Genomic DNA, 26,527 nt, shown 5'->3' with positions numbered 1-26,527 from the left:
TACGTTCTCCCCGTGACCTGCGTGTGTTTTCTCCGGGATCTCCGGTTTCCTCCCACACTCCAAAGACGTTCGGGTTTGTGGGCTAATTGGCCTCGGTAAAATTGTAAATTGTCCTTCGTGTGTGTAGGATAGTACTAGCGTGCGGGGTGATCGCTGGTCGGCGCGGACAGGATGGGCCGAAGGGCTTGTTTCCGCTCTTTATCTCTCACCTAAACTAAACTAAAAAGCCACCATCACCCACTGTGCAGTGTGTGTGTGGTAACCCTCAAATATTATGAAATTGGAAAGAAAATGTAAATGTAATTGCTAAATGCTAGTCTTCTTGTGCAGAACATCTGTGCGCATCTCAGATTGACAACTCAATGAGCTACTTGGAGGCATTGAAGTGGTGACAATTGCTGAAAGGCTGATGACAGAGCAGACATAAAACTTGGCACTCCGCTTATGAGCACGTTTGCAACAGATAATTTTGCTTGTCAGCAAGTATAGAGAAATCGCAGATAAACTCCCATGAATGGAAAATTGATGTTTCACAAAACATGGCTGGAAGGGAGGATTTGCTGTCAGGAGCAATTTCTCAGACTTATTCTTAGCTGCTAATTAGATGGACTTGAAGTTGGAATTGAATGAAACAATAGAAATTGAGGGAATTTGCTATGCACTTGAGTATGTGTATGAATTTAATTATTAGTCTGTACCATTAGTTTAGTTTAGTTTAGAGATACAGCGCGGAAACAGGCCCTTCGGTCCACACCGACCAGCGATCCCCGCACACTACCACTACCCTACACACACTAGGGACAATTTTTACACTTACCAAGCCAATTTACCTACATACTGTATGGAGTGTGGGAGGGAACCAAAGATCTCGGTGAAAGCCCACGCAGGTCAGGGGGAGAACGTACAAACTCCGTACAGACAGCACCCGGGTCCCCAGCACTGCAAGCTCTGTAAGGCAACAACTCTACCGCTGTGCCACTGTGCTGTACGGAGTCTGTACAGGGTTTGTATTATCTCCCTGTGACCACGTGGGTTCTCTCCGGGTGCTCTGGTTTCCTCCCACACTCCAAAGAACGGTTTGTAGGGTTAATTGGCTTTGGTAAAAATTGTAAACGCTCCCTAATGTGTAGGATGGTGCTATTGTATGGATGATCGCTAGTCAGCATGGACTCAATTGGCCGAAGGGCCTGTTTCCATGCTGTATCTCTAAAGTCTAAAGAATTTTGAACTTGATGGGATAAGTCTCTGGCTTTTTATTTGCTAAAACAATGGAGGGAATTTTAGTCAATGGAGGGAGATGGGTTATAAGAATTGGTATTGACATCATGGTCGGCACAGACATTGTGGGCCGAAGGGCCTGTTCCTGCCTCTAACGTTCTAGGTTCTATCTTCTATAAAACCATTAACTACCTTCTTTGGGGTGGAGATTTACTTTCTCAATATCAAATTTCATCAGCTTTCCTGTTGCTTCTCGGAGTGAGAATACCCTTTAGTTCTGGAAGTGGATGATTACAGACAATTGCACGAAGACATCTCTAACTCATCTCTCAGTACCTATCAGACAAGATGGGACTTGAAGTAAGACTCCATTATCCACTCTCTACAACACTCACATTCCCTGCTTACAGAGTATTCATAAGTTCACAAGTTTATAAGTCCTAGGATCAGAATTAGGCCATTCGACCCATCAAGTCTACTCCACCATTCAATGATGGCTGATCTGTCTCTCCCTCTCAACCCCATTCTCCTGCCTTCTCCCCATAACCCCTGACACCCGTCCTAAACAAGAATCTATCAATCACTGCCTTAAAAAGATCAACTTTACTGGCCTACAATGTCCGCACCAAACACGATGCCACGTTTAGGAAATATCCTCTGCCTGCACGTGATGTGTATCCCGCCATTCCCTGCATATCCATGTGCCTTCCTAAAAGCCTCTCAAATATCAATGTCTTGTCTGTTTCCAGCACCATTCCAGGCACCCACCACTCTGTGTAAAAACTTGCCCCGCTCATCTTCTGCAAACTTTGTCTCTCTCACCTTAAAGTTATGCCCCCTCGTCTTTGAAGTTGTGCCTGACTTTATTTCGAATCATAGAAAAATACCTCAGCATGGTTTTCTTTCTTCTCAAAAAACTGTTGTCTCATTTCTATTTTTTTAAACAATAAGAATTCCATGAGGTGAAGCAAACCCTTCACGATCTACCATCAATATGGAGAATTTGCAGGTTATGTAACAGAAATTGATGGATTATTGTAGAACCAAATATTATTCTCCCATGGGGCAAAAGTAATAGAAGTGAAAACGCGCACCTCCAGATTCAGGGACAGTTTCCTCCCAGCTGTTATCAGGCAACTGAACCATCCTTCCAACAACTAGAGAGCGGTCCTGAACTACCATCTACCTCATTGGAGACTCTCGGACTATCTTTGAACGGACTTTTCTGGCACGAAACATTATTCACGTTATTCCCTTGATCATGCATCTGTGGATGGCCTGATTGTAATCATGTATTGTCGACTGGATTGCAGGCAACAAAAGCTTTTCATCGTACCTCGGTACACGTGACAATAAACTAAACTCTAAACTCAATGGCCAAGCAAGGGCAATTGAAAAACAAAATGCAGCACAAATAACATAACTTGAATGTAATCTATCTTCTGGAGTGAGAAGGATTTATCTTGGATAGGATGAAATTAATAGGGCGGCACGGTGGCGCAGCGGTAGAGTTGCTGCCTTACAGCGAATGCAGCGCCGGAGACTCAGGTTCGATCCTGACTACGGGCGCCGTCTGTACGGAGTTTGTACGTTCTCCCCGTGACCTGCGTGGGTTTTCTCCGAGATCTTCGGTTTCCTCCCACACTCCAAAGACGTACAGGTTTGTAGGTTAATTGGCTGGGCAAATGTTAAAATTGTCCCTAGTGGGTGTAGCATAGTGTTAATGTGCGGGGATCGCTGGGCAACACGGACCCGGTGGGCCGAAGGTCCTGTTTCTGCGCTGTATCTCTAAATCTAAATCTAAATCTAATGCTAGGAGACGTAGAAACATAGAAAATAGATGCAGGAGTAGGCCATTCAGCTTTTCGAGCCAGCACTGCCATTCAATATGATCATGGCTGATCATCCAAAATCAATACCCCGCTCCTGCTTTCTCCCCATATCCCTTGATTCCTTTACCCCTAAGAGCCATGTCTTCCTCTCTCTTGAATACATCAGACAATAGGCAATAGACAATAGACAATAGGTGCAGGAGTAGGCCATTCGGCCCTTCGAGCCAGCACCACCATTCAATGTGATCATGGCTGATCATTCTCAATCAGTACCCCGTTCCTGCTTTCTCCCCATACCCTCTGACTCCGCTATCTTTAAGAGCTCTATCTAGCTCTCTCTTGAATGTATTCAGAGAATTGGCATCCACTGCCCTCTGAGGCAGAGAATTCCACAGATTCACAACTCTCTGACTGAAAAAGTTTTTCCTCATCTCTGTTCTAAATGGCCTACCCCTTATTCTTAAACTGTGGCCCCTTGTTCTGGACTCCCCCAACATTGGGTACATGTTTCCTGCCTCTAACGTGTCCAACCCCTTAATAATCTTATACGTTTCGATAAGATCCCCTCTCGTCCTTCTAAATTCCACTGTATACAAGCCTAGTCGCTCCAGTCTTTCAACATAACTGTACGACTGACACCACTGTAAGAGACCATGTTGCAACAAACCCAGTCCAAGGACGTTTCCAGTGGTTAAATGAAGCAGGGATAATGTAAATCCAACAATAATACATGTAATTATTTTAATTTCAGACATATTAACTGGAGCTGCCACATAAGTGATTTTATCACTGTGGTAGAATGTCGGAATATAATGTGATTTCTTTTCCTTGACATTTCTTCCCAGTGAATTACAAAAAAATCCAATTAGAGTGTGTGTATAACAGATCAATTTTTTGTTTCTTGTAATCAATGCTACCTTGCCGACAATGCATCAGTAATTTTAGAAAATTAGCATTCGGAAACCGAGTGTAGAAATTCACTTCTATTCTGTGGCTGCAATGAAGTACAGAAATACAGTGTATAAATTGGGGTGGCATGGTGGCACAGAGGGCTGGTCACGGTGGTGCAGCGGTAGAGTTGCTGCCTTACAGCGCTTGCAGCACCAGAACCCCGGGTTCGATCCCGACTACGGGTGCTGTCTGTACGGAGTTTGTACGTTCTCTCGGGTTTATTTCCGAGATCTTTGGTTTCCTCCCACAACTCCAAAGACGTTCAGGTTTGTAGGTTAATTGTAAATTGTTAATTGTCCCTAGTGTATGTGTAGAATAGTGTTAATGTGCGGGGATCGCTGGTCGGTGCGAACTGAGTTGGTCGAAGGGCCTGTTTCCGCGCTGTATCTCTAAACTAAACTAAACTAAACTAAAAAAATCATGAGATGAATCGATCAGGTAGAAGCACCCAGTCTCTAGCCCAGAGTAGGTGAATCAAGGACCCGAGGACATAGGTTTAAGGTGAAGGGGAAAATAATTAATAGGAATCTGAGGGGTAACTTTTTCACAATAAGCATGGTGAGTGTATGGAACGAGCTGCTAGAGGAGGTAGTTGAGACTGATTTATTTCTCCCTCTCAACCCCATTCTCCTGCCTTCTCCCCATAACCCCTGACACCGGCACTAATCAAGAATCTGTCAATCTCCACCTCAAAAATATCCATTGACTTGGCCTCTGTGGCATATGACAATTAAACACTCTTGACTCTTGTGACTTGTAATCTCATTGATTTTTAAATTAATAGATAACTGCTCAACTTAAAACCTTTTCAGTCAGAGAGTTGTAAATCTGTGGAATTCTCTGCCTCAGAAGGCAGTGGAGGCCAATTCTCTGAATGCATTCAAGAGAGAGCTAGATAGAGCTCTTAAGGATAGCGGAGTCAGGGGGTATGGGGAGAAGGCAGGAACAGGGTACAGATTTTTTAGATTTAGAGATACAGCGCGGAAACAGGCCCTTCGGCCCACCGAGTCCGCGCCGCCCAGCGATCCCCGCACATTAACACTATCCTACACACTAGGGACAATTTTTACATTTACCCAGTCAATTAACCTACATACCTGTACGTCTTTGGAGTGTGGGAGGAAACCGAAGATCTCGGAGAAAACCCACGCAGGTCACGGGGAGAACGTACAAACTCCGTACAGACAGCCCCGTAGTCAGGATCGAACCTGAGTCTCCGGCGCTGCATTCGCTGTAAGGCAGCAACTCTACCGCTGCGCCACCGTGCCGCCCTTGCGGATTGCGGATGATCAGCCATGATCACATTGAATGGTGGTGCTGGCTCGAAGGGCCGAATGGCCTACTCCTGCACCTATTGTCTATTGTCTATAGTCTTTTGTCTATTGTCTAAGCTTGCTCGCTGTGCAACCAGGATGGTACGGTGGCACAGCTGGTAAAACTGCTGCAACGCAGCACTAGAGACAAGCGTTGGATTCTGACCTCGGGTGCTGTTGGCGTGGAGTTTGCACGTTCTCCCTGTGACCGCGTGGGTTTCCTCCGGGTGCTCTGGTTTCCTCCCACATCCCAAAGACGTGCGGGTTTGTACAACTCCGTAAGTTGCCGCTAAAGTGTAGGGTGTAGACGAGGAAGTGGGATAACGTAGAACTAATGTGAACGGGTGATCGATTGTCAGCGTGGATTTGGTGAAGAAGGGTGTCGACCCGAAACGTCACCCATTCCTTCTCTCCAGAGATGCTGCCTGTCCCGCTGAGATACTCCAGCTTTGTGTGTCTCTCTTTGGTGGGCTGAAGGGCCTGTTTCTATGCTGCTTCTCTAAGAACAGTAGATAGAGTGGTAGAGGCTGTATTTCATCTTGCACTAAATGTTGCAGCCTTTCTCCTTTATCTGTGCACTATGAGTACCTTGAATGTATTCATGCATAGTCTTTTCTTTGACTGGATAGCATGCAAACAAAAGCTTTTCATTGTACCTCAGTACATGTGACAAGAATAAACTAAACTAAACTGAAATGATGCAGGAAGGAACTGCAGGTGCTGGTTTAAACCGAAGATAGACACAAAATGCTGGAGTAACTCAGCGGGTCAGGGAGCATCTCTAGAGAGAAGGAATCGGTGACGTTTCGGGTCGAGACCCTTCTTTAGAGTCTGAATGTCAGAGTCTGAGAAGCTGCCTGTCCCGCTGAGTTATTCCAGCATTCTCCAGCATTTTGTATCTATAAACGGAAATGATGCTCCATTCAATTTATATGGGATCCTTCCAAGTAGCTGATGGCGTTTTAATTTCTTACTTTCAATCTGCAGTTAATTAGCTGAATTTCCGTTTTTTCTGTTCATGCCATTTGTCGACATGATTATTCTGCACAGAGAGTCAGCTGCAGATGAGTTTGTAGTGCGAGTGTCTTTGTCTCAGAAGGTTATGGGTGCAAGTCCCACTGCGGGCACTTCAGCACATTATATTTGGCTGACGTTTTCATGAAATATTGAGGGAGAACTGTAGCCATTCTCAGGTAGATGAAGAAGATGCTACCGACAATGGTGTTTCAAAGAAAAGTGGGAGAGTCGTCCTTCTTCACATCTATATATATCCCTCAATTGTAAAATACTCTCATCATTGGCACATCTTTGATTTATGGCTCGCACACTGTAACCAGGCGGCTCGGTGGCGCAGCGGTAAAGTCGCTGCCTCGCGGAGACCAGAGTTCAATCCCGACTACGGGCGCTGTCTGTACGGAGTTTGTACGTTCTCCCTGCCACCTGCATGGGTTTTCTCTGAGATCTTCGCTTTCCTCCCACACTCCAAAGACGTACAGGTTTGTAGGTTAATTGGCTCGGTATAAATATAAATTGTCCCCAGCGTGTGTAGGATGGTTCTTAGGGATCGCTGGTCGGTGTGGACGGTGGGCCGAAGGGCCTGTTTCCGCGCTGTATCTCTAAACTAAACTAAACAATGACTATGGAAAGCAGTGACAGGATCGGTCAAAGTCAGCATGGATTCATGAAGGGGAAATCATGCTTGACTAATCTTCTGGAATTTTTTGAGGATGTAACAAGTAGAATGTATAAGGGAGAGACAGTGGATGTGGTGTACCTGGACCTGGAAGAAGAATGGTGCCGACCCAAAATGTCATCCTTTTTCTCCAGAGATGCTGCTTGACCTGTTGAGTTACTCTAGCACTCTGTGTCTATCAAGAGTGGGGTTGAATAGAAAAGGGGAGAGTAGGGTAGAATAGGGCTGAGGGTAGGGCAGGACAGGGCAAGGTAGGTCAGGCTAGAGTTGAGCAGAGTAGGGCAGACTAAAGTAGGGCAGAGTAGAGCATGGTGAAGTTGAGTAGTGGGAGAGTAGAGTAGGGCAGGGTAGAGTAGAGCAGGGTAAGAGGGTAGAGTAGAATAGGGGAGGTAGAGTAGAGTGGGGCAAGGCAGAGTAGAGTAGGACAGGGTGGAGTAGAGTAGGGCAGGGTAGAGTGGGGCAAGGCAGAGTAGAGTAGGGCAGGGTAGAGTAGAGCAGGGCAGAGTAGGGTAGGGTAGAGGGGGGCAGGGTAGAATAAAGTTGGGTAAGAGGGTCGAGAAGAATAGGACAGGTAAAGTAGAGTGGGGCAGGGTAGAGTGGGGCAGAGTAGATTAGAGTGGTAGTGTAGAGTGGGGAAGGGTAGTGTAGAGTGGGAGAGTAGAGTGGGAGAGTAGAGTGGGAGAGTAGAGTGGGAGAGTAGAGTGGGAGAGTAGAGTGGGAGAGTAGAGTGGGAGAGTAGAGTGGGAGAGTAGAGTGGGAGAGTAGAGTGGGAGAGTAGAGTGGGAGAATAGAGTGGTAATCTAGAGTGGTAGTGTAGAGTGGGAGAGTAGAGTGGGGCAGGGTAGTGTAGAGTGGTAGTGTAGAGTGGGAGAGTAGAGTGGTAGTGTAGAGTGGCAGTGTAGAGTGGTAGTGTCGAGTGTAGTGTAGAGTGGGAGAGTAGAGTGGGGTAGTGTAGAGTGGTAGTGTAGAGTGGGAGTGTAGAGTGGGAGAGTAGAGTGGTAGTGTAGAGTGGCAGTGTAGAGTGGTAGTGTCGAGTGTAGTGTAGAGTGGGAGAGTAGAGTGGGGTAGTGTAGAGTGGTAGTGTAGAGTGGTAGTGTAGAGTGGTAGTGTAGAGTGTGGTAGAGTAGAGTGGGGCAGGGTAGTGTAGAGTGGGAGTGTAGAGTGGGAGAGTAGAGTGGTAGTGTAGAGTGGTAGTGTAGAATGGTAGTGTAGAGTGTGGTAGAGTAGAGTGGGGCAGAGTAGTGTAGAGTGGGAGTGTAGAGTGGGAGTGTAGAGTGGGAGAGTAGAGTGGAGTAGTGAAGAGTGGGAGTGTAGAGTGGGAGAGTGGAGTGGGAGTGTAGAGTGGGAGAGTAGAGTGGGAGTGTAGAGTGGGAGTGTAGAGTGGGAGAGTGGAGTGGGAGAGTGGAGTGGAGTAGTGAAGAGTGGGAGTGTAGAGTGGGAGAGTAGAGTGGGAGTGTAGAGTGGGAGTGTAGAGTGGGAGTGTAGAGTGGGAGAATAGAGTGGGGCAGGGTAGTGTAGAGTGGTAGTGTAGAGTGGTAGTGTGGAGTGGTAGTGTAGAGTGGGAGAGTAGAGTGGTAGTGTAGAGTGGGAGAGTGGAGTGGGAGAGTGGAGTGGGAGAATAGAGTGGGGCGGGGTAGTGTAGAGTGGGAGCGTGGAGTGGGAGCGTGGAGTGGGAGCGTAGAGTGGGAGAGTACAATATAGCAGAAGAGAGTGCAGAACCAGGGATCCGTGGAGAGATGGTGCTTTGCACCAGCAGTACCCAGAGTGCTGGGGTAACAGCGGGCCAGGACAGTGAGTGTCCCTGGGTTTAAGGTGGGCAGCAGCGAGCGCGTTGCCCTTTTAAGCGGGTGGGTGGTGGGTCCCGGCGGCTGCGGGCCGCATGCGCGCTGCCCACTGCGGGCTGGATCTGCAGCAGCAGCAGCAGCAGCAGCATCTGCGGCCGCGGGTTCGGGATCAGCTTCCCCGCCAGCCAGCCCCTGGCACCGTGGGAACCCAGCACAGCAACAGGAGCCTCCACCACCAGGGACCCCACATTGCATCTACCCACCCTGCACACAAACCAGCAACAGCAGCAGCAGCAGCAGCAGCAGCAGGTAAAAAAATAAATTTTATATATATATATATATACATTTATATTATTACACACTCTCTTTAACACAATGGCTGCAAGCATTTGTACTGAGATCAGGGGATGGAATTAAGATCAAACCCCCGACCACTGCCAATACATTAATATTGCAATTAATTGCAGGGTGCAATTTAAAAAAAAAATGTGGGCGAGTATTAACTGTGAGCCCCATGTAACAAGAATCCTAAATGCACATGTGCAGGATTGCAGTTTCCAGCCTGACACTGGGTTGCAAATACACCCCTCTTGGGGTTGAGCACTGCACAGCTAATGCTTGAGATGCTCACTGGATAAGCCTGGCTGTTGCAAAGATAGTGGGCAAATTTCCCCTTGGACATTGGACAAACTTTATAGCTTTGCAGCCAGCGTGAGAGGAATAGATCGGGGTAGATAGCTGCACAGAGTCTCTTGCCCCCAGAGTAGGGGAATCGATGAGAAGAGGACATAGGTTCAAGGTGAAGGGGGTAAAGATTTAATAGGAATCTGAGGGGGTAACCTTTTCACACAGAGGGTGGTGGGTGTGTATGGAACAAGCTGCCAGAGGAGGTAGTTGAGGCTGGGACTACCCCAACGTTTAAGAAACAGTTAGACAGGTACATGGATAGGACAAGTTTGGAGAGATATGGACCAACTTGCCCACATGACGGTGTGGGCAAGTTGGGCTGAAGGGCCTGTTTCCACGCTGTATCACACTATGTCTATGACTCTAAGGCTTTGCCTGTCTAAGACTTTATTCCTTAGGGCGCAGGAAGATGAGGGGTGACCTAATTGGTCATCCTTGCACTAAACGTTATCCTTGCTCTAAACGTTATTCCTTTACTATGTATCTGTACACTATAAATGGCTTGATTGTAATTGTGTGTTGTCTTTCCACCGACTGGTTAGCACACAACAAAAGCTTTTCGCTGTACCTCAATACACGTGACAATAAACCAAACTGAGACCGAAGCTAATAGAGGTGTACAAAATCGCGAGGAGAATAGATAGGGTGAATTTACGGAATTTTTTTAGGGGACTCTCGAGCCAGAGGTTTAAGATGAGAGGGGAAAGCTTTAATAGGAACATGAGGGCAAAGTGTTTGACACAGAGGGTGGTGGATATGTGGAACGAGCTTTGCTTCTATGTTTCTACACAAAGTGTTGGAGTAACTCAGCTGGTCAGGCAGCATCTCTGGAGAAAAGGGATGGGTGACGTTTCACAATGGACAATAGACAATAGACAATAGGTGCAGGAGGAGGCCATTCGGCCCTTCGAGCCAGCAACGCCATTCAATGTGATCATGGCTGATTTGGAACCTTTTCAGATTCAGATTTCAGGTTTCAGATTTGGAACCTTTCATCAGATCAAGTCTATCTTCAGTAGAAAGTAGCATCTGCAGTTCCTTTCTGCAGAAAATGGCCTTTCTGCACACTCGGTCGTAATGTTGATTTTTGCAAACGTTTTCATGACGTACAGTACAAGAGTTATTAAGGCTTTGTATTCTTTAAATAATCACAAAATTAAAAAGGTGCAGGAGTTAGTATCTCTTACTATACATTTTGAATCTGGTTAAAGACGGTTATATTTGTGAGAGAGTCCAGAGGAGGTTTACCAGGAATGATTGGGTTAGCATATGTCGGCACTGGACCTGTACTCGCTGGAGTTTAGAAGGATGAGGGGGGAGGGGAACCAATTGCAACTTATCAAATGGTGAAGGGCCTGGATAGAGTGAATGTGGATACAGTAAATGTTTCCCACCAGTGGGAGAGTCTAGGACCAGAGGTCATCACCTCAGAATAAAAGGATGTACCTTTAGAAAGGAGACGAGGAGGAATTTCTTTAGTCAGAGGGTGGTGAATCTGTGGGATTCATTGCCACAGATGGCTGTGGAGGCCAAGTCAATGGATATTTTTAAGGCAAAGATAGATAGTTTCTTGATTAGTGCGGGTTATGGGGAGAAGGCAGGAGATTGGGGTTGAGAGGGAAAGATAGATCAGCCATGATTTAATGGCGGAGTAGACTTGATGGGCCGAATGGCCTAATTCTGCTCCTAGAACCTATGAACTAATTTGGCCGCTGTAACGTCTCTGAGCTAACATGTCAAAAAACATTTCTCTGTCTGCAGGAAAATAAATATTATACGCTTTTATAGTGTTGGGTCATTAAAATTCTAAGTGTGGGAACAATGATATGTGCAGGAGCTTGAATTGCAATTTTAAACATGTATTTAATCGAGTCAAAGATAGATTCAAAACGCTGGAGTAACAGGCAGCATCTCTGAAGAAAATGGATAGGTGATGTTTCAGGTCGGGACCCTTCTTCAGGGATTTATTCGATATTTAATCTATATGTATATGTGCCTATAAATATATCTAATATTTTAATAGTAGAATTGTTTTTGACCGGAAACTTGCTGTTTTCCAATGTGTAGGAAGGAACTGCAGATGCTGATTAGGGTCTGAAGAAGGGTCTCGATCCAAAAAGTCATCCAGAGATGCTGCCCGTCCCGCTGAGTTACTCCAGCATTTTGTATCTATCTTTGCTGTTCTCTAAATTGTACTGGGGTTTGCTTTTTTAAAAATCCTACAATGGGTTTTCCTTTTTTTTTCCAGAAGGCAGTGGAGGCCAATTCTCTGAATGCATTCAAGAGAGAGCTAGATAGAGCTCTTAAGGATAGCGGAGTCAGGGGGTATGGGGAGAAGGCAGGAACGGGGTACTGATTGAGAATGATCAGCCATGATCACATTGAATGGCGGTGCTGGCTCAAAGGGCCGAATGGCCTCCTCCTGCACCTATTGTCCATTGTCTATTTTTACCATTTCTTTTCAGTCAAACATTGAATGAGGTGCAGTTGACTTATGGTGGGAAGCTTATTGGTACGAGGTTCAGACATGCTGCCATGGAAACTGGGTCAAGCTGCTGTGGGAAGGAACATACAGCTGGTGCTACCCACTTTAAAAACAAGTCTAAAATATGTGCATTAGTCATCGGGAAGTTATCTTGCCTTTATGTCCCAGCAAACTCAAGTCTTGCTCTTTGGGGCTGCAGGGTGAGTGTACCGACTCTGTAACTCCTAATGTGTCGAAAGCAAAGATAACCGAGCAGAGCAAGATAGACCGCTTGACCCTAAAAACCGTAGTGTGTCATGGCGCCATTTTAGTAGGCAGAAACTTGTAGAAACATTTTAAAAGAAAAAGAACAAAAATCTGTGAATTGATAGATGAGATATATTTTGCATTTTAGACAATAGACAATAGACAATAGGTGCAGGAGTAGGCCATTTGGCCCTTCGAGCCAGCACCGCCATTCAATGTGATCATGGCTGATCATTCTCAATCAGTACCCCGTTCCTGCCTTCTCACCATACCCCCTGACTCCGCTATCCTCAAGTGCTCTATCTAGCTCTCTCTTGAATGTATTCAGAGAATTGGCCTCCACTGCCCTCTGAGGCAGAGAATTCCACAGATTCACAACTCTCTGACTGAAAAAGTTTTTCCTCATCTCTGTTCTAAATGGCCTACCCCTTATTCTTAAACTGTGGCCCCTGGTTCTGGACTCCCCCAACATTGGGAACATGTTTCCTGCCTCTAATGTGTCCAACCCCTTAATAATCTTATACGTTTCGATAAGATCCCCTTTCATCCTTCTAAATTCCAGAGATACAAGCCTAGTCGCTCCAGACATTCAACATATGACAGTCCTGCCATTCCGAGAATTAACCTAGTAAACCTACGCTGCACGCCCTCAATAGCAAGAATGGTATAATGGTATCATCACACATACTGTTCCCCCACAACACTGATTACACTGCAAGAGGCATAACGGACGGCGGGTTTTGCACACTAAAATGGCGGACGTTACGCTCAGTTGCGTACTACACTTCAGGATAGGCAATTTCAACGGAGTGGTTCATCTTGCTCCTCTAGTATCTTTGGTAGGAAGGAACTGCAGATGCTTGTTTAAACCCGAAGATACACGCAAAAAGCTGGAGTAACTCAGCGGGACAGGCAGCATCTCTGGAGAGAAGGAATGGGTGACGTTTCGGGTCGAGACCCTTCTTCAGGCTTTTCTCCAGAGATGCTGCCTGACCCGCTGAGTTACTCCAGCTTTTTGTGTATCTTCTGTCTAAATATTGGAGGAAATTGAGGGCGTGCAGCATAGGTTGGAGGGGGATTCACCTGTGGAGGGCCCGTAGCTGAACCCACTCTTTCACTCACCTCCTTGTACATGTGCTCTTTCACATCTTATTCCAGTCACTGAAAGGAAGCATGCAGGTACAGCAGGCAGTGAAGAAAGCCAATGGAATGTTGGCCTTCATAACAAGAGGAGTTAACAAGAGGAGTTGAGTATAGGAGCAAAGAGGTCCTTCTGCAGTTGTACAGGGCCCTAGTGAGACCGCACCTGGAGTACTGGGTGCAGTTTTGGTCTCCAAATTTGAGGAAGGATATTCTTGCTATTGAGGGCGTGCAGCGTAGGTTCACTAGGTTAATTCCCGGAATGGCGGGACTGTCATATGTTGAAAGACTGGAGTGACTAGGCTTGTATACACTGGAATTTAGAAGGATGAAAGGGGACCTTATCGAAACGTATAAGATTATTAAGGGGTTGGACACGTTAGAGGCAGGAAACATATTCCCAATGTTGGGGGAGTCCAGAACAAGGGGCCACAGTTTAAGAATAAGGGGTAAGCCATTTAGAACTGAGATGAGGAAAAAAAAATTCAGTCAGAGAGTTGTGAATCTGTGGAATTCTCTGCCTCAGAAGGCAGTGGAGGCCAATTCTCTGAATGCATTCAAGAGAGAGCTGGATAGAGCTCTTAAGAATAGCGGAGTCAATGGGTATGGGGAGAAGGCAGGAATGGGGGTACTGATTGAGAATGATCAGCCATGAACACATTGAATGGCGGTGCTGGCTCGAAGGGCCGAATGGCCTCCTCCTGCACCTATTGTCTATTGTCTATTGAAATGCCTGAAATGCTCTTGTTGGTACTTGCGAGCAAAGCACCAAGGCAAATTTCCTGTATGTATACATCCTTGGCTAATAAAATGTATTCAATTCAACTCAATTCAAAATCCGACAAAGATAGTAGAAGAAAATCTGAAGGGTGGCACAACCATGAGTCTGAAGAAGGGTCTCAACCCAAAACGTCACCCATTCCTTCTCTCCAGAGTTGCTGCCTGTCCCGCTGAGTTACTCCAGCCTTTTGTGTCTATCTTCTATAACTCCTGACATGGATGCAGATTTTGTAGGGAGTAACAAGGCTTCATGATCGTTTCCAGCTATGTGGAAAAAGCTGGATAATTATCGTTCATTCGCAAGGCTGTAATTTATGGTGATCAGACTAGTCCTGGGTGTTCTTTATCATTAGCTGGACTCTATGCTGCTCTGCATACGGAATAAGCTTATTATTTCACGGACATTTATTTTGAATTTATAATGCTCCGACTGAAGTTGTCAAAAACTAAAATGATTGCTATTGACGATAGACACAGTTGGTTTCTGCAAGTGTTTTTATTAATGCAGTAACAGGTTATGTGTGGTCTTCCAACACATGCGCAATAGTGTAGGAGGTCACTGGAACAATTTCCATTAGAAAATTACATGAAGTATATTCTGTTTTGTAGCTTCCCCGAACATTCGTAATAATTTTAGATTAGATTAGTGTGGCATGGTGGCACAGCGGTAGAGTTGCTGCCTTACAGCGCCAGGGACCCAGGTTCGATCCTGACTATTGGTGCTATAAGAAAATAACTGCAGATGCTGGTACAAATCAAAGGTATTTATTCACAAAATGCTGGAGTAACTTAGCAGGTCAGGCAGCATCTCAGGAGAGAAGGAATGGGTGACGTTTCGGGTCGAGACCCTTCTTCAGACTGATGTCAGGGGGGCGGGACAAAGATAGGATATAGGTAGAGACAGGGAGATAGAGGGAGATCTGGGAAGGGGGAGGGGAAGAGAGGGACAGAGGGACTATCTAAAGTTGGAGAAGTCGATGTTCATACCACTGGGCTGCAAGCTGCCCAGGCGAAATATGAGGTGCTGTTCCTCCAATTTCCGGTGGGCCTCACTATGGCACTGGAGGAGGCCCATGACAGAAAGGTCAGACTGGGAATGGGAGGGGGAGTTGAAGTGCTGTCTGTACGGAGTTTATCTCTGTGACCGCGTGGGTTTTCTCCGGGTGCACCGGTTTCCTCGCACACTCCAAAGACGTACAAGTTTGTAGGTTCATAATTTCGATAAAATTATAAATGATCCTTAATGTGTGTGGGATCATACCAGTGTACGGTGATCGCTAATTGGTTCAGACTCGGTGGGCCGAAGGGCCTGTTTCCACGCTGTATCTCTAAGCTAAACTAAAATGAATTTGTGTTGATTTTGTGTTAACTGCAAAAAAAGTGTGTTTACTGCACTGGCTTGTGAGGGCAATGATGTCAGTAATAATTAATTTGATTCATTAGTTTTTCTTACCTTAACCTATTTGACAAAGGAGAAGTAAGATTTATTTATACGTTTAAAATTTACATATCGAGAAAAATCATTTTTGTTACTACTATTTTCACTGTGCCTTAATAACACGGCATTCTTGAATTCTTGAGGCAGAAAATTAAATACTTGAAATCATTAAAGATTAAACATTGAATTAGCTAACTATTGCATAGTAATATGTTGCTGCTGGTCAGAAATTAAAATTAATTGCGCGATTTTTCAGCACTTATGCATGTGAATTGCCTGATGATCGACAAATACAGGTGTAAATTTGAGTTTAACATGTGTAGAAATTGATGTTTCAGGGCATGTTTTAGAATGGAGAGAGGGAATGATGAAAATAACTTTTGGGTGTCAAGGACAGAATGACAATGTTGAGGTTTTTGAATGCTTCATCTGTGTCTTATCACAGCCTGTCACTTACAGTGGTACAGCATCAAAACAGGCCAACATGCTGCATCCCCACCAGTCCCACCTGCCTGCGTTTGGCCCATGTCCTCCTAAATCTGTCCAATTCATGCCTCTGTCTAAATGTTTTTTTAAATATTGAGTTTATACCTGCCTCAACTACCCCCTCTGGCAGCTCGTTCCACACACCCACCAGCATTTGTGTAAAACAAAATTACCCCTCAGATTTCTATTAAATCATCCCCCCCCCCCCCACCTTAAGCTGTTGGTTCTCGATTTCCCGTACTTTGGGTGAGAGACTCCCTGCATTTACCTGATCTATTCCTCTCATGATTTTGTTATCATTCATTGAATCTAAACCAAATTGACTAAACATTCAATGGTAAATTAGTGTATCAGTTGTTAACATCTCTGTTTTTTAATTACTGACCTGAATCACAATCAATTGACCTGTGTTAATTTCAGCATGTCTAGATATAATGATGGGTGAGTGAAATAATCTTCGCCTCTGCATTATTTATATTTTGAGAGTCTATCCTTGAGTATACAAAGCAGCAGGGCGGCACGGTGGCGCAGGGGTAGAGTTGCTGCCTTACAGCGAATGCAGCGCCGGAGACTCAGGTTCGATCCTGACCACGGGTGCTGTCTGTACGGAGTTTGCACGTTCTCCCCGTGACCTGCGTGGGTTTTCTCCGAGATCTTCGGTTTCGTCCCACACTCCAAAGACGTACAGGTATGTAGGTTAATTGGCTGGGCAAATGTAAAAAAAAAAAATTGTCCCTAGTGGGTGTAGGATAGTGTTAATATGCGGGGATCGCTGGGCGGCGCGGACCCGGTGGGCCGAAGGGCCTGTTTCTGCGCTGTATCTCTAAAAAAATCTAAAAAGGAGGTCTTTAGTTTCTTGCAAGTGTGCCATCCCTTGGACAGAATGATAAAAGTTATTCTCGCTGCCCATAAACCTTGCATTTCTTTGAGTAGCAATGGTATTTGCCATTATTCTATCCCTTTGTTGCGAGTCTTCTGCCTTAAAATGCCATCATACTTGGGAGGTCATGTTGCAGTTGTGTAAGACGTTGGTGAGACCGCATTTAGAATATTGTGTTCAGTTCTGGGCACCATGTTTATTGGAAAGATATTGTCAAGCTTGAAAGGGTTCTGAGATTTACGAGGATGTTACCAGGACTAGAGGGTGTGAGCTACAGGGAGAGGTTGAGTAGGCTGGGTCTCTATTCCTTGGAGCGCAGGAGGATGAGGGGTGATCTTATAGAGGTGTATAAAATCATGAGAGGAATAGATCGGGTAGATGCACAGATTTTCTTGCCCAGAGTAGGTGAATTGAGGACCAGAGGACATTGGTTTAAGGCGAAGGGAAAATATTTAACAGGAATCTGAGGGGTAACTTTTTCACACAAAGGGTTCTGGGTATATGGAACGAGCTGCCAGAGGAGGTAGTTGAGGCAGGGACTATCCCAACATTTAACAAAACAGTTAGACAGGTACATGGATAGGACAGGTTTGGAGGGATATGGATCAAACGCAGGCAGGCAGGACTAGTGTGGCTGGGACATATTGGCCGGTGTGGGAAAGTTGGGCCGAAGGGCCCGTTTCCACACTGTATCACTCTATGGCTCTATGTGTAGATAAGCCATCAAAATCCCTATTGTACAATAAATGCTGCATAACTGGACTGATTAAAAATGACTGTGGGAAGGAAGTGAAGAAACCCAGAAATACACATAATGTATTCATTATTGTTGAAGCTAAAGGGTTTTAAAAAATATATATAATTCATGCTATTTCTGAGCATCACCTTTTTTCAGAAATATCACAGAAGCGATTGAACTAGTGTAGCTGGTACATGTTGGCCAGTGTGTGCATGTTGGGCTGAAGGGCCTGTTTCATCACTGTATCACTCTATGACTCTGTGACTCAATATACTGTTAGGAAAGGCGAGCAACACATACAATTTTATGTAAAAAACAGTTTTTTCGTATTTATAAGGCACAATATTTGTAATCTTTAACCTACCTGATCTCCCGTTTGCTAAACACTTTAACTCCCCCTCCCATTCCCACACTGACCTTTCTGTCCTAGGGCTCCCCCACTGTCAGAGTTGAGTCCAGTGCAAATCGGAGCACCTCATATTTCGCTTGGGCAGCGTACACCCCATCAGTATGAATATCGACTTCTCTAACTTCAAGTAACCCTTGCTTTCCCTCTCCCTCCATCGCTCCCCCTTCCCAGTTCTCCGACCAGTCTTACTGTCTCCGACTACATTTTATCTCCGTGTACTTTGCTCTTACCTTCTCCCAGCTAACAATGATCTATTCTACAATTTCCTTGATCTTCATTCCCTTTGACCTGTTTTCACACCTCACACTTCCACATCTATGTATCTCCCTCTCCCCTGACATCAGTCTGAAGATGGGTCTCGACCCGAAATGGCACCCGCTCCTTCTCTCCAGAGATGCTGCCCGTCCCGCTGAGTTACTCCAGCATTTTGCGTCTATCTTTGGTTTAAACGAGCATCTGCAGTTCCTTCCTGCACATTTGTAATCGTTATGTAGGTCTTCTTGTGTGTGTGTTGCACATTCTCCCTGTAATGATGTGACTTGAGCACTTGCTTTTTCCTTAACACCTCTTTTGACTCCATTGCAGTGGCCAAAATTCCAAATGCATTCCTACTGGTGTGTAGCACGGTGGCACAGCTGGTGGGGCTGCTGGCTCACTTTCTCGTGCCTGTTCAGATATTGGTTAAACTGCATCTAATGAGCTGAAGCAGATTTATGTAACGAGGAAGCAATTAGTCAGGAAAAGAACTTGGGGGAAAAGTGCACCAACACTTTATTCTCCACAGGAGATTCCTTTGGAAGAAGTGCAGGTAGCCTTGTTAAATTATAGCTCTCTGTGCTTTCTTTGAACAAGACACCCAGCTGGGCCTTGGGACGCACATTTAGCCTTTTATACCTGATCAATGGCAGCCAGAAGATATTGAGCATCTGTGTCTGGATTCATTTGATTTTGATTTAAGATGTGCATATCATTTATTTTAGGGCTCAACAGTGCAACTGATTATTGAAGCAAATAGAGTCATAGAAACAGGCCCTTCGGCCCAACTTGCCCACACCGGCCAACATGTCCCAGCTACACTCGTCCCACCTGCCCGTGATTGGCCCATATCCCTCCAAACCTGTCCTATCCCATGTACCTGTCTAACTGTTTCTTAAATGCTAAGATAGTCCCTGCCTCAACTACCTCCTCTGGCAGCTTGTTCCATACACCCACCACCCTTTGTATGAAAACGTTACTCCTCAGATTCCTATTAAATCTTTTCCCCATCACCTTAAACCTATGTCCTTTGGTCCTTGATTCACCTACTCTGGACAAGAGACTCTGCATCTACACGATCTATTCCTCCCATGATTTTATACACCTCTATAAGATCACCCCTCATCCTCCTGCGCTCCAAGGAATAGAGACCCAGCCGACTCAACCTCTCCCTGTACCTCCGACCCTCTAGTACTGGAAACATTCTCGTAAATCTTCTTTGTACCCTTTCCAGCTTGACAACATTCCTTTAGCATGGTGCCCAGAACTGAACACAATACTCTAAATGCGGCCTCGCCAATGTCTTATACAACTGCAACATGACCTCTCAACTTCTATACTCAATGCTCTGACTGATGAAGGCCAATGTGCCAAAAGCCTTTTTGACCACCCGATCTACCTGTGACTCCACCTTCAAGGAGCCTTGCACCCCCACTCCTAGATCCCTCTGCTCTACAACGCTCCCCAGAGCCCTCCCATTCAATGTGTAGGTCCTGCCCATGTTAGACTTCCCAAAATGCGAGAATCTCTTTATTATTGAGAAATCTAGATGATATCCATATGGTTTTTTAAATGCCAGCAGTAACACAGTGGTAGAGCTATGTTCTCACAGCGCCAGAGAGGGGTAACATTTTCATACAAAGGTTGGGGGGTTCATGGAACGAGCTGCCAGAGGAGGTAGTTCAGGCAGGTACAATTGCAATGTTTAAGAAACATTTAGACACGTACTGGTTTAGAAGGATCTGGGCCAAATGCAGGCAGGTGGGACTAGTGTAGCTGGCACATGTTGGCCAGTGTGGGCACGTTGGGCCGAAGGGCCTGATTCCATGCTGTATAACTCTGTGACTCTATAAAACAGGCTCAAAAAGGCCCACTGCTGCTGTTTTCTTCATTTCTATGTTTTGGGATTTATAGAAACTGACCCCCAGCAATAGACAATAGACAATAGGTGCAGGAGGAGGCCATTCGGCCCTTCGAGCCAGCACCGCCATTCAATATGATCATGGCTGATCATTCTCAATCAGTACCCCGTTCCTGCCTTCTCCCCATACCCCCTGACTCCGCTATCCTTAAGAGCTCTATCTAGCTCTCTCTTGAATGCATTCAGAGAATCGGCCTCCACTGCCTTCTGAGGCAGAGAATTCCACAGATTCACAACTCTCTGACTGAAAAAGTTTTCCCTCATCTCAGTTCTATATGGCCTACCCCTTATTCTTAAACTGTGGCCTCTTGTTCTGGACTCCCCCAACATTGGGAACATGTTTCCTGCCTCTAACGTGTCCAACCCCTTAATAATCTTATGCGTTTCGATAAGATCTCCTCTCATCCTTCTAAATTCCAGTGTATACAAGCCTAGTCGCTCCAGTCTTTCAACATATGACAGTCCTGCCATTCCAGGAATTAACCTGGTAAACCTACGCTGCACGCCCTCAATAGCAAGAATATCCTTCCTCAAATTTGGAGACCAAAACTGCACACAGTACTCCAGGTGCGGTCTCACTAGGGCCCTGTACAACTGCAGAAGGACCTCTTTGCTCCTATACTCAACTCCTCTTGTTATGAAGGCCAACATTCCATTGGCTTTCTTCACTGCCTGCTGTACCTGCATGCTTCCTTTCAGTGACTGGAATAAGATGTGAAAGAGCACATGTACAAGGAGGTGACTGAAAGAGTGGGTTCAGCTACGGGCCCTCCACAGGTGAATCCCCCTCCAACCTTTGATGTCTAGTTCCACAAGTCACCTCACTAAAGTTACCTGGACCGATCGAGTTTTATCTTAGGATTGCCTTGAGGAACTCGGGTAGAAATAGATTTATTTCTTTCCAAATCTTTCTGATTCGATGGGATGTGTGCGCCTGAAGTGGAATTAATTCTTTTTCTAGATTTTGCTTTAGTTTTTAGAGACACAGTGCTAAAACAGGCCCTTCAGCCCACCATGTCCACGCCAACCAGCGATCCCCGCACACCAGCACTATCAGTCTGAAGAAGGGTCTCGACCCGAAACGTCACCCATTCCTTCTCTCCTAGATGCTGCCTGACCCGCTGAGTTACTCCAGCATTTTGTGATACCAGCAATATCCTACGCACTTGGGACGATTTACAAAATTTACCGAAGCCAATTAACCTACAGTCCAAACCTGTAAGAAGCTGTTGAAATGTGTAGGGTGGAACTGCAGATGCTGGTTTACACCGAAGATACACAAAAAAGCTGGAGTAACTCAGCGGGACAGGCAGCATCTCTGGAGAGAAGGAATGGGTGACTTTAATGAAGAAGGGTCTCAACCCGGAACGTCACCCATTCCTTCTCGCCAGAGATGTTGCCTGTCCCGCTGAGTTACTCCAGCTTTTTGTGTCTTTTTTCAAAAACCTGTAGAAACGTTTGGAGTGTGGGAAGAGTCCAGAGATCCCGGAGAAAATCCAAGGGGAGAACGTACGAACTCCTTACAGACAGCGCCCATGGTCAGGATCGAACCCGGGTCTCTGGCACTGCAAGGCAGCAACTCTACCGCTGCGCCACCGTGCCTTCATGTAGACCGTCTTCTGGGCCAACCCCTTTGCTAAACGATGAAGATGGTTGTCTGAGAATGTGCAGTAAAATTTACTACATGTAATGATATAATTTGGAATTGGATTCCTGAAAAATTTAACATTGTGTAAAATTCGACACTTTTACAAAAAATTAATGCACTGTCCTAAAAAGTAGAACAGTTGATGCAAGGAAATTAGAATGAGATATTGGCTCATATTAAAACTGTTTAAATTTATTACACTGTAAGTAGTAGTGATTTTGGGTACAGTGAAAAAGCTTCAGATTTATTGTTTTTTAAATTGCCTCAAAATAATGTAACGTAACATCTCCTGCAACACCTGTCCCTATACCTCCTCCCTTGACTCTGTCCAGGGATCCCGACAGTCCTTTCAGGTTATGCAGAGGTTCATTTGCAGCTCCTCCAACCTCATCTACTGTATCCGTTGTTCAAGATGTGGACTCTTATACATCGGTGAGGCCAAATGTAGACTGGGTGATCGTTTCGCTGAACACCTTCGCTTAGTCCGCCTGGACCTACCCGATCTCCCAAATGCTAAACACTTTAACTCCCCCTCCCATTCCCACACTGACCTTTCTGTCCAAGGCCTCCTCCATTGTCAGAGTGAGGCTAAACCCAAATTGGAGGAACAGCACCTCATATTTCGCGTTGGGCACCTTACAGCCCAGTAGTATGAATATTGAAGATAGACACAAGATGCTGGAGTAACTCAGCGGGACGGGCAGCATCTCTGGAGAGAAGAAATGGGTGACGTTTCGTGTTGAAACCCTTCTTCAGACTGATCGATGTTTCGGGTCGAGATCCTTCTTCAGACTGATTGATTTGATTTCTCTAACTTCAAGTAACCCCTGCATTCCCTCTCCCTCCCACCCAAGTCACACCAGCTTCTCGTTCTCACCCAGCAAACAGGTCTGATTCCTTTATCATTGTTACTTTTTTGCATATCTTTCATTCATTTGTTCTATATAATCTCACCACATCATCGTCTATACCTCTCGTTTCCCTTTCAGTCTGAAGAATGGTCTCGACCCGAAACGTCGCCCATTCCTTCTCTCCAGAGAAGCTGCCTGCCCCGCTGAGTTACTCCAGCATTTTGTGTCTATCTTCGGCTCTTTAACCCTGCTCTGATCGTATGAATTCCTCAATATTCCACCTCAACGTCTGGTAAAATGACACCAGAATTGTATCTCTGCCCTTGCTCCAAATGCGCTCGAGCAAAGATTTGCTGCCGAGATTTATTATTTAAAAAAATCTATTTTGCAATCCGAAATTTTTACATGGATTATTCCTAATCATGCAGTACCACAAAAATGTAGACTGTTTAAAATTAATTCCAGGCATTTTGTGCATGAGATTATGCAAAATAAAAGGCGAGATTTCAAAATTCAATCATGTTTAGAACTTGTATATCCATGTGATATATGTGTAACTCAGCAGGTCAGTCACTCCAGCATTTTGTGAAATAAATACCTTCGAGTTGTACCAGCATCTGCAGTTATATTCTTACACTTATATATGTATAATATCATTATCCATGTACTGGAATAGTAGTTATGATCTGCTGCATAAAAAATAGTTGTTTCAACCCCTGCTTGAAAAAATAATGAGCCAACACCAGTTTTGTTTAGGTTACAAAACAATATCCTACTGGCCTAAGTTCACAAATACAAATATAATAACCATTGGATGGCTGCTATTAGAATACACTGGCATTTCTAAAGCATGGAGGTCAATAGTTCATACACTCCATCTCAAATGCACTAACAGTGTGCATAATTTACTTGAATACGTTGGAATATTAAATACATGGTAATAACTTATAAGAAGCCTAATTCAATTTAAGGCCATGCTTGGTCGCGGAAAGGTTTGATAATATGGATCATCATGTGGCAAAGATTAAATGATAGCTTCGTTAAGGAGTTTTGAGGTGAAGAGCTTTAAATATTCTCAATGGATTCCGCACGGATTTATGTTATTATTGTCTCCTTTTCACCTCTAGCTTTTGTCATTCACTCCATGCATCTGGCAGCCAAACAGCCCCCCCACCCCCCTCCCCCCCCACCCCCCTCCCCCCCCCCACCCAAACTGCAGATGCTGGATTACCAAGGTTAAGACCCAGAAATGCCAGAGCAACTCAGCGGGTCAAGCAGCATCTCTGGAGGACATCCATGTTGGTGACCAAGTGGGTTTCCTCCGGGTGCTCTGGTTTCCTACTGCATTACACAAGAACACAAGAACACAAGAAAATAGGAGCAGGAGTAGGCCAACCGGCCCCTCGAGCCCGCTCCGCCATTCAATACGCTCATGGCTGATCCTACCCCAACCCCCTTCCCACTATCGCCCTTCTTCCCACCCAAAAGAACCGTGTGATCTCCTGGGAGAGGCGAAAAACCGGATAAAAATTTGGGAAAAAACTCCGGGAAATTCCAAAATTGCAAAAGATTTGCGGGTTTGTAGGTTAATTGGGCCCTGTGAAATTGCCCCCCAGTGTGTCGGGACGTGGTGAGAAAGTAGGACAACATAGAACTAGTGTGAACGGATGATCGATGGTCGGTGTGGTCTCGGTGGGCCGAATGGCCTGTTTCCGTGCTGTATCTCTAAAATAAAAACTAAAGGGGCAAGAATTTTATTAATGTTGAAGAAATATTAATTAATCTGAGACAACAATGATCAGTGATGTTTGTGATGGGGGTGGAGGACCAAAGAGGTTTGTTACTGAGACAATGAGGTGGGGCTGTTCTCTTCATTCAAGGATGAACTTGTACCCTTTTCCCACATCTTTCTCTATGACATTAAAAAACAATTAACCAAAGACGATTGGAGAACTATCATTGCTTTTATTTTGGTAAAGTTCGGTTGTTGCTCCATCTTCCTATTGCCGTCCAGCTGAAGATACAGAAGCTTTAAAGCGCGCACCACCAGACTCGGGAACAGGTTCATCCCCTCTGTTATCAGGCTTCCGAACGGTCCTTCCATCAGCTAGAGTACTGTCCGATTCACCTCTACCCCATTATGGACATTGGACTTTGTGAAACTATTCAGCTATACTGCTGAGAACTATATTCTGCACTCTGTATCTTCCCCTTTGCTCTATCTGTCGTAGTTGAGTTTGACTTAATTGACGATATATGTATGGTATATCTGAGATTTCTACTTTAGATATTTTACTTTAGAAATTCAACACGGAAACAGGCCCTTCGGCCCACTGAGTCCACGCCGACCAACGATCACCTCGTACACTAGCACTATCCTACACACACTAGGGACAATTTACAATTTTACCAAAGCCAATTAACCTGCAAACTTGTACGTCTTTGGAGTGTGGGAGGAAACTGGAGCATCCAGAGAAAACCCATGTGGTCAAGTGGAGAACGTGCAAACTCCGTACAGACAGCACCCATAGTCGGGATCGAACCTGGGTCCCTGACAACGTGAGGCAGCAACTCTACTGCTGCGCCACCGTGCCGCCATGTTCCGCCTGCAAAGATAACGTGCAAAAGAAAGCTTTTCACTGTACCTCAGTACACGTGACAATAATAAAGCTAAACCTATAATTAGTGCCATCATTGATTATCCTATTCACTTTTGAACCACGTTCCTTGTCCTCTGGTAAAGATTTCCATTGCTATTTCACTAAGTTGAATTTATGGAAAAAATGACTAGACTTTTACCAAAACAATGACCAATCTTCTTTGATAAATCCTTTTTTAATGTCATTGAAATAAAGTGCAGAAGATACTGGAAAAGGTACAGGTTCATTTTTGAATGAAGAGAGAAGTTGGCCTTGCCCTCAGTCATTCTGTTGTTAACATTTGAGGTGGTGGTGGTTTAGTTTTAGAGATACAGCGCGGAAACAGGCCCTTCGGCCCACCGAGTCTGGGCTGACCAGTGATCACCCATACACGAGTTCTATCCTACACACCAGGGACAATTTCTTATCCAGGAGCCAATTGACCAACAAACCAGCATGTGTTTGGAATGCGGGAGAAAACTGGAGAAAAACCCACACGGTCACAGGGAGAACATGCAAACTCCATATAGACAGCACCCGCAGTCAGGATCAAACTGATTGATGGTTTGGATAAGGGGATTGAAGGCTTCGTGACCAAGTTTGCAGATGATGCTAAGGTAGGTGAAGGGGCAGGCAGTGTAGAGGAAGCAAGGCCGTGGGCGGCACGGTGGCGCAGCGGTAGAGTTGCTGCCTTACAGCGAATGCAGCGCCGGAGACCCGGGTTCGATCCTGACTACGGGCGCCGTCTGTACGGAGTTTGTACGTTCTCTCCGTGACCTGCGTGGGTTTTCTCCGAGATCTTCGGTTTCCTCCCACACTCCAAAGACGTACAGGTATGTAGGTTAATTGACTGGGTAAATGTAAAAATTGTCCCTAGTATGTGTTGGATAGTGTTAATGTGCGGGGATCGTTGGGCGGCGCGGACTCGGTGGGCCGAAGGGCCTGTTTCCGCGCTGTATCTCTGAATCTAAAAAAATATTAAAATCTAAAGGACTCTGCAGAAGGACTTGGAGAATGGGCAGAGAAGTGGCAGATGAAATTCAGTTCAGCAAAGCGCGGAGTCATGCATTTTGGTAATAAGAATAAAGGTGTATATTATTTTCTAAATGGAGAGAGAATCCAGGAATCAGAG

At 45.3% G+C, this 26,527-nt stretch overlaps 1 protein-coding gene across 1 annotated transcript in view; it reads left to right on the top strand.

Moving 5' to 3' along the window:
- Positions 1-8,935: 8,935 nt before the first annotated feature.
- Positions 8,936-26,527, top strand: part of LOC144600687 (actin-binding protein WASF3-like) — a 54,877-nt gene continuing 37,285 nt past the window's right edge. Inside the window, exon 1 of the mRNA XM_078412577.1 lies at positions 8,936-9,100. The gene's annotated coding sequence lies outside the window, so the exon portion shown is untranslated. The remainder of the gene's footprint in view (positions 9,101-26,527) is intronic.

This window comes from Rhinoraja longicauda, chromosome 15, assembly GCF_053455715.1.
Source record: "Rhinoraja longicauda isolate Sanriku21f chromosome 15, sRhiLon1.1, whole genome shotgun sequence".
NCBI lineage: Eukaryota > Metazoa > Chordata > Chondrichthyes > Rajiformes > Arhynchobatidae > Rhinoraja > Rhinoraja longicauda.
Note: the sequence above shows the minus strand (reverse complement) of the source record. Positions and strands in the feature narration are given on the sequence as shown.